This window comes from Gordionus sp. m RMFG-2023, chromosome 3 (genome assembly GCF_954871325.1).
Source record: "Gordionus sp. m RMFG-2023 chromosome 3, tfGorSpeb1-WG-v2, whole genome shotgun sequence".
Taxonomy (NCBI): Eukaryota; Metazoa; Nematomorpha; class Gordioida; order Chordodea; family Parachordodidae; genus Gordionus; species Gordionus sp. m RMFG-2023.
Genome location: NC_088777.1, coordinates 54559531 through 54572707, shown reverse-complemented (window position 1 = coordinate 54572707; position 13177 = coordinate 54559531). Strand labels below are relative to the sequence as shown.

The 13177-nt window shown below is 27.0% G+C and overlaps 1 long non-coding RNA gene across 1 annotated transcript in view; it reads right to left on the bottom strand.

Annotated features, from left to right (window-relative positions):
- Positions 1-332: 332 nt before the first annotated feature.
- Positions 333-13177, bottom strand: part of LOC135927654 (uncharacterized) — a 115846-nt gene continuing 103001 nt past the window's right edge. Inside the window, exons 2-3 of the long non-coding RNA XR_010572137.1 lie at positions 5264-5329; positions 333-391 (exon numbers count right to left, since the gene is read on the bottom strand). This is a non-coding gene — a long non-coding RNA (uncharacterized LOC135927654). The remainder of the gene's footprint in view (positions 392-5263; positions 5330-13177) is intronic.

Below are 13177 nucleotides of genomic sequence, written 5' to 3'. Positions count from 1 at the left end.
TGACTAAAATTTCTAAAAGGGAAAAATGTATATTGATTATTTTCAGGACTAGTGAAATTTCTTTAAATCGGGATGAGCCAAATTTTTTTTATTGCAGGTTTGGACCGGGTTTGATTAAAAAATTAAGGCCCAAGAATGTCTTTCTGTTAAAAGCAAATGAATATGATGATTGTTAAATAGTAAAAATTCATAGAAATGAATTATATTTTAAAAATATCCAATAAAAGTTATTCTCATTCTATATTAAAGTTATATAAAAAAAAATAAACATTTTATTTAAAATAATTATTATATATAAATATGTTTTACAAGTAATATTCCATATCTGTTTGGGAATATCTACTTCCCCCAGTTATAAAAGGATAGTTGTCTTCATCCATAGAAGTTGATTCTTCAGGTATATTCATGTCGTCAAAACATTTTCAAAATATAATATAAAATTTTAATTATTAATAATTATTTTCTCTAAATAAAAACAAATGAAAACAGTCTATGTTTTTAATACAAGATTTTGGAATTTTTGGAAAATGTGATCAAAAATTTTCCCCAAATAATTTTTTTCAAATTAGATAAATCAAATATAATTAGAAGCGAAGGCGAGATCTAATAAGAATTTAGCATTATATAATTCGTTGGAAATCTCCTTAAGACTTGAATATATTTACAAGATCCGAAAGTAGGGAAGAAACCCGAACATTTATATTTCAAATTGTTGCTTTCTACGATTTATTAATAGTCTCCCATAAAATGAAACGGCCTTGTCTTAACATGTATTTAATTTATTATATTTTAATTAATCTTTTAAAAAAGGGATTTTATTTTTATAGAATAATATTACGTTAAAAATTGTAATTACTCTCGATTTGAATTAACTTTTTTGGTTTAATGTGAAACAGTAATAACTGCATAAAATACCAGAGAGTATAGCCATTAGCGGTGATAATCTTATATTTAAAGTGATTTAACTTTAGTTTTTATTAATTCTATTTCTATACCTGGTCATCCTTTTAATCATATTTAGAAAAAAAGATCCTTAAGGATTAAATCATGGTCAAAGTGCAAATTTGCATTTACATTTCAGACCATAATATTATCACTCTAATTGTTATTCACAATATCAAATCAAAATTGAATATTTTTTTATAGAAAAATTAATAAATAGAATATGGCTGTATTTTGTTGTTTAGAATTAAAAAATTTAAATAAATTCGACTTTTAGATTTTCCCTTTTATATCGATTTCTATATGACCGAGTTGTATTAAAACCTATAGGAATATCATATCAAAGATTTTAGGAAATATTATTATTTGAGGACAGATAAAGAAATAATTAAACGAGTGAGTTTATCATTTTATTAAAAATTTGGTTATTACTAGATAATTTTCAAACAAATTTAATATATTTAGTTTTGTTACAAATAAATGTGTTTCTTGTTTATAAAGATAAAACGATACTTTAAATATAAGATTATCACCGTTAACCGCCATACCCTGTGGTATTTTGTGCAGTTATTTTTTTTCTTTTTATTGTTTTACATTACCAAAAAGTTAATTTCAAATCGTTAGTAACAACCATTACAATTTTCAGAGTAATATTATTCCACAAAAATATAACTCCCCCCTTTTTTTAAAAAGTAATTAAAATTAGGTTGAATGAAATATATAATTTGAATGGTCCTACCTTCAGATCTGGTAAATTACTTATGCTATATAAAAGAAATCGCCAACCTTCCTTTAACTCTTTTAAACTTGACATGGAGTATGCAATGACCATAAGGACCCTTTCCTTACAGATTTATTCCTTGCTATAAAATTTGATAAGTGTAAAATAAAAAAAAAATTATAAACTTCTGTTCATAAGAAATTCTTTAAAATTTATAATATATAATTTGCAATTTTAAAATTAATTAAGATGATAATTTTTTTAAAAATATTAGTTGGCTATTCTTTTAACCATTGATACAGAAATTCGACTTTTAGACATATCAAATTTTAATGATTTCTATATGACTTGGATCTTAATCTTATTTTTAAATACTGTTTTTGAAAAATTTTATTTAAAAATAAAAAGTATTATACCAGGATTTGTTATCCGAGGACGGTGGCCAGAAACTTGATCAACTTTTGTGGCCCCGCATATATTGTCACTGCTGAAATATTTCCTGCGGGGCACTATTTATTATAAAATATTTGAATATACTATATACAATTTCATGTATTACATTTTTGTTCATATTTTAGTATTGTTAATATCACTTAAATTGTCTTATTTAATATGTATACTCATTCTCTTTTTATAAAATAAAAATATAATATAAAATAGGGAAAATAATGTCTAAAATTAGGGATCATTGTGTTAAAATTATCATATCTTTAAATATGATTGGTACTAATATGTTATATGTCACAATAGATGATAGATACCAGCGTTTACGGTCTCACCCATGCCCCATTTTTTTCTCTTTCAACCCACCCACCCGTATATATGTTCACTTTATTCATTTCATTCGTTCAATATTTTTACTTTATTTGGATTCATGGGAATAGTTATACTTTTGTAAATTGGATATTAGGAGCATGTTATAGATAAATTACATCTACGTCCTCACATAAAGATATTGGTATTATAATTGGTTTCTGAGCTGTATTTTTAGGTGCCTCTTTGAGAATAATCATTTGAACTGAACTATCTCACTCTTTTTCAATTATTAACTCTAAGTTTAGATATTAGAACTAATCAGCATATAAAATACATTAGTACCAATCATATTTAAAGATGTGATAATTTCGAACAAAATGATCTATAATTAGACATTATTTTCCCTATTTTATATTATATTTTTATTTTATAAAAAGAGAATGAGTATACATATTAAATAAGACAATTTAAGTGATATTAACAATACTAAAATATGAACAAAAATGTAATACATGGAATTATATATATTAAATTCAAATATTTTATAATAAATAGTGCCCCGCAAGAAATATTTTAGCAGTGACAGTATCTGCGGGGCCTCAAAAATTGATCAAGTATCTGGCCGCCGTCCTCGGATAACAAATCCTGGTATAATACTTTATATTTTTAAATAAAATTTTTCAAAAACAGTATTTAAAAAAAAAATGTCAAAACGGTGTTAGAGTGATTTTTAATTTTTTTAAATTACACATCGAATTAACTTGACTATGAATCCATTATCATCACAAAAGTATTTTAATTTAAGTTAATATAATTTTTTATTACATAAAAAGCATTTTTTTGAAATAAATATGTGTTTTTAATTGATTTAAATAAAAAGCATTATTAGTAAATTAAATAATCATTGATTTTAATAGAGATTATATGGGCTGTACTAGTCTCTATTGTTTTGACTTTGTTGTAAATCTTTATTAATGTAATATCTAAATTTTTGCACTTTTGAACCATTGATTATACTTGTCAAAATTTTTTACATACTTTCCATTGTAAAACTTCTTATTGTAATATCTGTAATTATTGTTTAATTTTCTGTTGTCGCTTTATTGATTGCATCTGTGATTGTTATTTTCATGCCTGGATAATTTCGTTAGAAATTGTTGGCATAAGATTTGTAAATATCGAATCTGTTTTGACAATTGTATTATTAGTTTTGATGATGAGGCATATGTTTTTGTCATAGTTTTAAAAAATAATTGTTGCTATTCTTTTAGCAGGAGCCAAAAATAAAGAGAATGTTGGATGTAGGGGCATCTTGAGTTTAGTCAAGCTCTAAAACATTAATCGGATCAGGAGTTTACGTGATCTTAATTTTGAGCGGTTATATGATTCATAGTCACTAGCTTGATTAGTCACATGTTTCCAGTTCTACCAAAAGTAGACTATGGTCGCCTCGCAGATATTGCCATTAATAAAAAAATTTCTGAGGCTTTTTTATTAAAAAATATTTGAATTAATCTTTATAATTCTGTATTACATTTTTCTGATATTTTACTATTGTTAATATAATTTAGATTAGTTATAAAATTCTCCTATTTAAATTTATGTATTTTCTCATTCTCTTTTTTAATAAAAATATAATATATAATAGATTACTTGAAGTTAAGTAATTGATAAAATAAGGATAATTGAATAATATTCCCTAAGTTTGTTTGTGATAAAAATCTATTTAAACACACTAGATATTTAAATAATAACAAAATTAAACGATAAAGCTAATATTATTTTAACCCAAAATCATTCCGATACATTTATGTAAAACTACAATATAAAGGCTCTGAGGCGGAACTCAATAATTCCATAATAAAAAAACTTAAAAAAAATGTGAACCGTAAAATTTAGAAATCTATAACGGGAGTGCAATTTTACAGTTAGATTAACAAAAAGAGATAATAAAATTTTTTAGCAATATGATACTAACAATGTTCAACAATGGGCTCCACGATAACATTCTTTCATTGATTTTACAATCAAAACAACAACTATATGCCACATCATCAAAACTAATAATACAATTATCAAAACAGATTTATTTACTACAAATCTTATGCGAACAATTTCCAACGATATTACCCAGGACATGAAAATAACAATCACAGATGCAATCAATAAAGCGACAACAGAAAATTAAACAATAATTACAGATATTACAATGAGAGGTTTTACAATGGAAAGTATGTAAAAAATTTTGACAAGTATAATCAAAGGTTCATAAGTGCAACAATTTAGATATTACATTAATAAAGATTTACAACAAAGTCAAAACAATAGAGATTACAGATAAATTACAAATCAACCATATTACAAAAGATCACATCACGATTATAAAAATATTAAAAACTTACAATAATAACTACAGGCCGTTATTTTATATTTTTTCAAAGGGCCTAAAAGAGGATACATCAATAGCCATCCTTATAATTTTTACATTAAACATAAAGCGGGTAAATACAATGTAATATATGAATCCTTGTCGCGATTATCCTTAACATATATAGAAGAGACAATATACAACAAGAGAAGAAATGGGGAACAACAATTTATGATATTGATTTTCGAAAAAAATTATCAGCGAGAACTATGGATGATAAAAAACCATCGCAGATCATAAATGATGTGAGGAAAGGCGACTTATAAAGAATAATTCGACTTATAAAAAAAATAGAAAATGAATTGAGTAACTACTTTTAGTAATAATCAAGTTGTTTTTTTTTTAAATAAAAGTTAAGGTCACATAATCTCTATTAAAATAATAATTAATTTAATTAACTAAAAATTAATTCAAACCTAAATCAAAACGATGGGGTGTTATACATGTTTCTTTCGAGACTTGCATATCCTTCGATGGTAATTCTGTTGATTAATATTTTAAATAATAATATTTTTAAAATTTTGACTAAACTTGTTATTTAATTAAAGTCATTTGTAATTTTAAGATTTTACTAAGTATGGAATTTTAACTCTTGAATGCTGTATTATAGTAACACCATATAGATTTTGAAAATATTACTAACTCCTATATTAATCATCACCTACCACACCATTAAATAATAATATGATCCATTTCTGGCATTCATCATCACTTCAATTCATATCTTTATTGTTTCAAAACCGCCTATATTAATGTTATATTCTGTTATTCTCATCTAAACAAAATGTCAAAAGAGACAGTTAGCCTCATCAAAAAATTGAAACTGACGGCTTGCCCCTTTACGCTAGAGTTATTAAAGATCCTACAGCCCATATAATCTCTATTAAAATCAATGATTATTTAATTTATTAATAATGCTTTTAATCTAAATCAATTAAACAATATTGTCCTTAAAATTACATAAAATTAAATTATTTATTTTTTTTACAATGAACGCATATTTATTTCAAAATAATTTTTAATAAATTTAACTCAAAATACTTTTTATGTAATAGCTATATGTAGAGGCAACCTGAGTTGATCAGGTGTTCGCGTGAGTTTAGTTTTGAGCTGTAATCTTATGAGATTATAGTTTGGAATATGAACATTCGCTTAATAGATTATACAAAAAAATATTTAAATTTAATTATAAATATGAAAATGTATAAAATTAAAACCAGTAAGATTATAATTATTTTTAATTATACTAATATAGAATAGCAATTAAGATTTATATTCATATTTAAAAATATATTGAAGATTATTTTGCGTAATTATTATTTCTAGGCCTATCTAGGAATATGCTAAGGAGGGTGAACACTATTAGTTGAATATTTCTCATTTTTTTCGAGTTTGTTGAGTAATGTTATGGATTATGAATAAAACTAAAGAATAAATATAACAATTTATTAAATTAGTGCTACATTTTTATATTTTAATAATAAATGGCATGTTGCAGCCATCCACCATCAAATGGTCTTGATTTAATTGTTTATACGTTTACTCACGTTGGGAAGGTCTATGACCAATTTTCTAGATAGCAAATCAATTATTCAAATCTTTATAAATTTAAATAATATTTATTCAATAAATCATATCAACAACTACCTCGGGTATAGAAGATTTGTAACCAAAGATATATGTACTGAGAAAATTATAACAAGTTTGAAATATAAAATTTTAAATATAAACCATTATGACACGTGAAGAAATAAAAAATATATAAAATAATAATACTACCCGCACCCCCTCCTACCCCAATATGTAAATCATATTAATAAATATTTTATAGAATTAACAAAAGTTTAAAATTTATTACACATTACAAACCTGGATAAGAATTTGTTTTGATCATCTTATGGATAATAGGATCTGTTGAATAAATAGAATATAAATTTAGTATAATTTTAAATTTTTACTAAACACGTATAAATTATATCTTGATTTTCAATCTTTAGATAACTAAAAGTAATTAAATTTAATGTAAAAATCAGAATTTTTTTTTATAGAATAATTTTTAAAATTCATTTTCCCACTTAAACTTGTGTCAATATAAAAATACTATATTCATTTCATAACTTTGACGTTTAAAAACTTTTATTAGAATTTTTTAATAATAAAAAAAAATATTTTAATAAAATATTTGTTTTGTAGACTTAATTTTTTTTATAGAATAATCATTAAAATAAATATCGAGTTTATTTTGGTGTTTAGATTTTTAATATTTGCAAAAATTCTACTTATAGACCTAGAAGTTTTTAATCATTTCTATATGATTTGGATCTTCTAAAATCTATAGAACTATCGTATTAAAGAGTTTTAGAAATAGATTTCATAAGGATAGATAAGAAATAATTAAATGGTTGAGTTTATCATTTTATTAAAAATAGTTGTTTCATTTTTTTACCAGAGATATTTATTATTTTTAAAACAAAATTCATATATTTTTCATTTGACAAATATATAGTTTATATTTAAAATCTTATAAATCAAACCTGGACTTATTTTATCCATGTTAATATCTTCGGTTGTCACTGCTTCTATACCCGAGGTTATAGTTGAAGTTAAACATTTAAAAATTTTAATTTGCTTATACTGCAAAAAAATATGGAGAAATATTCAACTAATAGTGTTCACCCCCGTTCCTCTTCCCTTTAGCAAAATCCTTGATCGGCTTAGAAATAATAATTACACAAAATAATCTTCAATAATTAAATATTTTTAAATATGAATAAAAAAAATCCTAATTGCTATTCTATATTAGTATACTAAAAAATACTCCTCCTTGAATAATTTTATACATTTTCAGATTTTTAAATAAATTTTAATATTTTTTGAATAATTTATTAAGAGAATGTTCCTATTCCAAACTATCCTCTTATAGGATTACGATAGCCTTGCAGTTGTTAAGAGAAGATAAATTCTGAACTATTCCTACAGTTTTATTAAAAAAATTGGAAATCTATTTTCACACTTGCAAGTTACAAATTTTCTAAATCCACAATCTCAAGATCATTTTAAATTAAACGAAAAATAAAATTTCAGATAATTCGTTTTAATTTTCAAATATTCTAGAAGAAGAGATATCCAGGGATAAATTACAAAAATTTTAAAAACTTTAAATAATTACATATTGAGTATTTTGTAAGATAACCACACTAATGAACTCCCTCGGGCCTATTTTTTAACCAGGCCGAGTCTAATATTTTAAAAATAATATTTGCAGATTTTTTATTTGTCCCAAAAAGCCCAATGGCTGGATTTATTTAAAATAGATAAATTAATCTTTTTGGATTGAAAACTAATAGAAAATAATATCGCTTGTTTCTTGCGAGAATTAATAAAATATAACAATTTATTTGAATAAAATGTAATGATATCATAAACATTTACCCACCCTGTCAGTCTCAAAATTTTTTAACACGAATATTAAATAAGGGCCTCCCCCCATTGAGGCATATAATACTGCTCTATTGCATCTAGGTGTTCAAGTATACACACTCTGGATCTACTCATCATAATTATTACTCCTTCACAAATTTCACCATAAAATGATGCAGTTATTAATTAGAGAAATTACTCAATTATGAAACCATCTTTGCAATTAAAGCTTTCATATCATGATCTCATATAATAAACTCATTTGATAATAGAAAATCAAAATTATAGTATTATACCATATAGAAAGTTTATTACTATATAATTGATTTTAACTGTCTTCTACTTATATGAATTTTAGTTTACAGAATAATACATACATTTAGTCATAAACACAATTGTGAATTTTATCAATAATGATATTCACTCTCACCCTCAATTGGTAAAAATTTATAATTTATGAGCCTACCAGATCTCAGCACCGCACCTACCAAATTTACCATTGATTAAACTTATTAAAGTAACCAATTGGGACTATTGCGATTTCATCGAAACTAGAAAATAAAGGGTCCTCACTTGGGGCTTCCCATCTTAACACCAGCTATTCCTCGAACCCTTAATGTCTTTTCTCCCCTTCTCACAACTAAACAACCTATAGTGCCATTCTCACATCATTGGCTATTGTTCTCACTAGCCCAATAGTTCCTACCTCAACTGTCGCAAATACTTCGACATTTGACCCAGCCGATTACACAGATATAGATATATTTATAACCACACCAAAACCATTTGTAATTTCACGAATACCTAAGGTAGAAAGGTTTCAAGTTGTTGACTTTCTTGGATAATTATCCTTCTTTAAACACTCTCTAGACACCCTATCATTTGTGATCTTTGTATTGGTATTTTATTTAATCTCATATTTTTGTTCAAGGTTTGCACACCATCCATAATAAAAACCTTTATTTAATTGGGTATCGTCCTACCCTGAAGCTCATCTATTATCCACTTATACCACAAGCGACGTTAGAAAGGCCTCTCCTTCAAACGCGATTCCTCACCTATGTTTGATGGGCTCCGCCTGATATTCCCACAGGATCTAACCGCACCTTACATCATTCAACAATTCGACGTTTTGCATCAACCATATGCTTAATGGAAGCATACCCCGCCATTGTCCCACTCCTATACGGCGCTAAACTCACCGCATAAACCTAATAAAAAAAATCGCCCTCGCTTTGCGAACTACTTAGCGCCGATTAACAGGTAAACTAGTAGTAAGCAGAATATTTTTCACAATATCCAGTCACCGTGCCCGAATTAATTAGGGGTCAACGTGAAAGGTGAATCTGAGCTATCCCTTCACACGAACCGGATGTATTTACAAACGGGCCTCATCACGATATCCTAGTCAAAATAAATTTCTCGAACGCCTTTAACTCTCTAAGGTATGGAGCGTTTCTAACCTGCACTTATATAAAGATTATATATCTATATCTTTACTAGTTGTTTAACCGTCATAGAGGAATTATAATGATCTTAGGCCTAATGATAATGCTAGCCGAATCAAAACAATCATTTTCGAGACTGTGAGGGTAACTCTAGAAATTTTCGTAATAACCAATCTTCGAACAACAATTCAAACTATTACGGAAGAAACTCCATGTGGCACAATAACAATAATGCAAACAATTATGATAGAAACAATGCCTGGCAAAACAACAACAATTCAAACTTTTACGGAAGAAACTCCATGTGGCACAATAACAATAATGCAAACAATTATGATAGAAACAATGCCTGGCAAAACAACAACAATTCAAACTATATCGGAAGAAACTCCAGGTGGCACGATAATAGCAATTCAAACAATTATGATAGAAATAATGCCTGGCAAAATAATAATAACTTTGGGAGAAACATCTCCTGGTCTTACAACAACCAAAGAAATCAGAATCAATATGATGATCGAAATTATAACCGATATGAGTCTTACAATCATAACAATAATAGTAATGGAGGAAACAATACATGGAAAAACTATAATCTAAGAAAACAAATACAATATCATGATCAGAGCCAAAGTAATAGCAACAATTGCAATATGAATATTGAAGAGATTGTGGAAAATAAAAATGATGTTATACAAAATAATAATGAAAGTGATTTTAATGTCAACAATTTAACCGAGCATAAACTCGATGACGATGCATTTATGACTTTCTTAAAAATAAACGATGTTACCGTTACAATGCAGATACTGGATCTAAATTCACAATTATACCTCATGAAATGGCTAAACCAATAGGTATTAAAGATCTTAAAAAGTCCACTCTACAACTCTAAGCTTATGATGGAAACTTAATTAAAATTATCGGCGTAACTCAAGTTAAAGTAAGCTACAATGGTATCGCCAAACAGTTGCAAGCAGTGATCGTAAAGTCTAATAAAAATGCGTTATTGGGGCGAATGTGGATCAATGCCTTTAATAATATTTTAAACAAGTTTATAGCAAACATTGATATCAATTATGAAGATGGAATAAATAAATTAATAAAAGATTGTGAATTCAAATTGACTACCAAACCAATCAACAAAGTTAACATCAAGATACATTTACGAAATGATGCCAAACCTAAGATAATACCACCAAGGCGTATACCTTATTCAAAAATAGATGCTGTAACTAAAGAACTTACAAGATGGATGGATGAGGGAGTCATTGAACCGGTGACGGATGTTCGATGGACAAGTCCTATAACCGCTGTCTACAAAGAAAATGGGAGCGTTAGGGTTTGCGCCGATTTCAAAGACACTGTTAATCCTGCACTTGAAGATTTCAGATACCCACCTCCAAGAATAAACGATCTTATAGCTAAGCTCAAGGAGGGAAGGAAATTCAGAAAGATCGATTTCAAAGACACGTTCTTACAAATCCCTATCGACATAAACTGCAGAAATATACTAACCATATCCACACACAGGGGATACTACCGGTTTACTAGACTTCCTTTTGGGTTAAAGACTTTTTCTGCAGTTTTTCAATAAATTATGGATCAAATTTTCGGTGACATGAAAGATGTCATCTTTTATATTGATGACCTAAATAACGGGAAGTAGTGATGAAGCTCATTTCAACATCATAAAAAGAGTTTTTGAAAGAATATTATCTTATGGCTTAGTACCTAATTTTGCAAAAAGCTTATTCTTCAAAAAAAGTCTGAGGTTCTTAGGACACGATATCGACGCCAATAAGATCCACGCCAACCATGACAAGATCGAGGCGATCGTTAGAATGCCGGAACCAAAATCAGCTGCTGAATTGTCAACGTTTCTGGGTATAGCGGGCTACTACAGAAAATATTTGGACAACTTTGCTGAAATAGCTGATCCCAAGATTGTCAACAAGGAAAAATGGGAGTGGAATTTGGAACACTCCAAAAGTTTTGATGATCTTAAGACGTTGACTAGCCTTCCTCCAGCTTTGACGTACTTTAATCCTGAATTACCTATCGGAATTTCGACTGATGCATCTAAAAGAGGTTTAGGAGCTGTTTTGTTTCACACCAAAAAAGATGGCAAAGAAAAACCAATAGCTTTTGCCTCGAGAACGTTAGCAAAGTCCGAGATAAATTATACCAATATTGAGCGTGAAACTCTGGCCATTATGTTTGCTATCAAGAGATTTCAAGAATACTTGATAGGGACTAAGTTCACTATTGTAAGGACCACAAGCCGTTAATCCATATTTTCACCAAAGGGCTCAAAGATAATAGCACCATGTCATTAAGGTTACAGAAGTGGAATATAATTTTGGGGGGTTACGACTTTAACATCAGATATAAAGCTGGTAAATACAATGTTGTTCCTGATTGCCTCTCAAGACTACCACAAGTAATTGATGATGACGTTATTGATGATATCTCAATTATAAATGACTTTGGCGATATATCTCTTAGTTTTGACCGAATACGTGATGAAAGTCCAAAGATTTTGAATTATCTCAAGTTATTAATGATATAAGAAATAATGTGCCTATTAAAAACAAAACTTATCAAAATATTGAATATGAACTTAGTATTATTAAAAATTGTCTGTACAAAAGCAACAAAATAATAATTCCTATATTACATTTTAATAAATATAAATCTATTATTTAAAAAAAACCAGCACAATTTAAAAATTCTAATTATAAATATATTTATAAGTACTTAATGAAGGAAAATATAAAAAAAATTGTGAATAAGCCACTAGTCATTATCTTTATTAGCAAAAATAACCATAGATATTTTGCCAAAAAAAACTAAAATTATACCTATTTATATTATCTTATACTCCTTAAATATTAACTTACTCCTCAAATATTTAATAATTAAGAATAATTTTATTTCTACAGCAGTTTTAAAAATTTAAGGTTATTTTTAAATAAAATTTTTTTTATTTATTAATATAAAATAATTTTACTTTTTTAGGGCTAATTTATATTATTTTAAGGTGAGATTTTTTATACCAATGTTCATACTATAATATTTTACATCATATGGCCGAATCAAAACCTTGGCGGTCAGAAATATTTTTATATATGGGTATGAAATTAAAGGATTAAAATCAGTGGCATAGCCAGGATTTATCCATAGGGGTGGGGGAGCTTTAAAATTTTTTTGGGGGGCTTTGCCCCAAACTTTATTTTTAAATTTTGGCAATTATGTGCTTTATTAGTGTCTAATCACTATAGTAACAAGCATTAATAAAAAAATATTAGTAAAAATATTGGTTAAATTTATGATTGATAAGCGACTGAAAGCATTATTCTAAAAATTTTATCTATGTTTAGTCAATTGTAAATTAATCCATCCAGTTTAGAAAGAAAAATTGCTCCCCGAATCTTACATTTTTTAAGATCACTCAATATA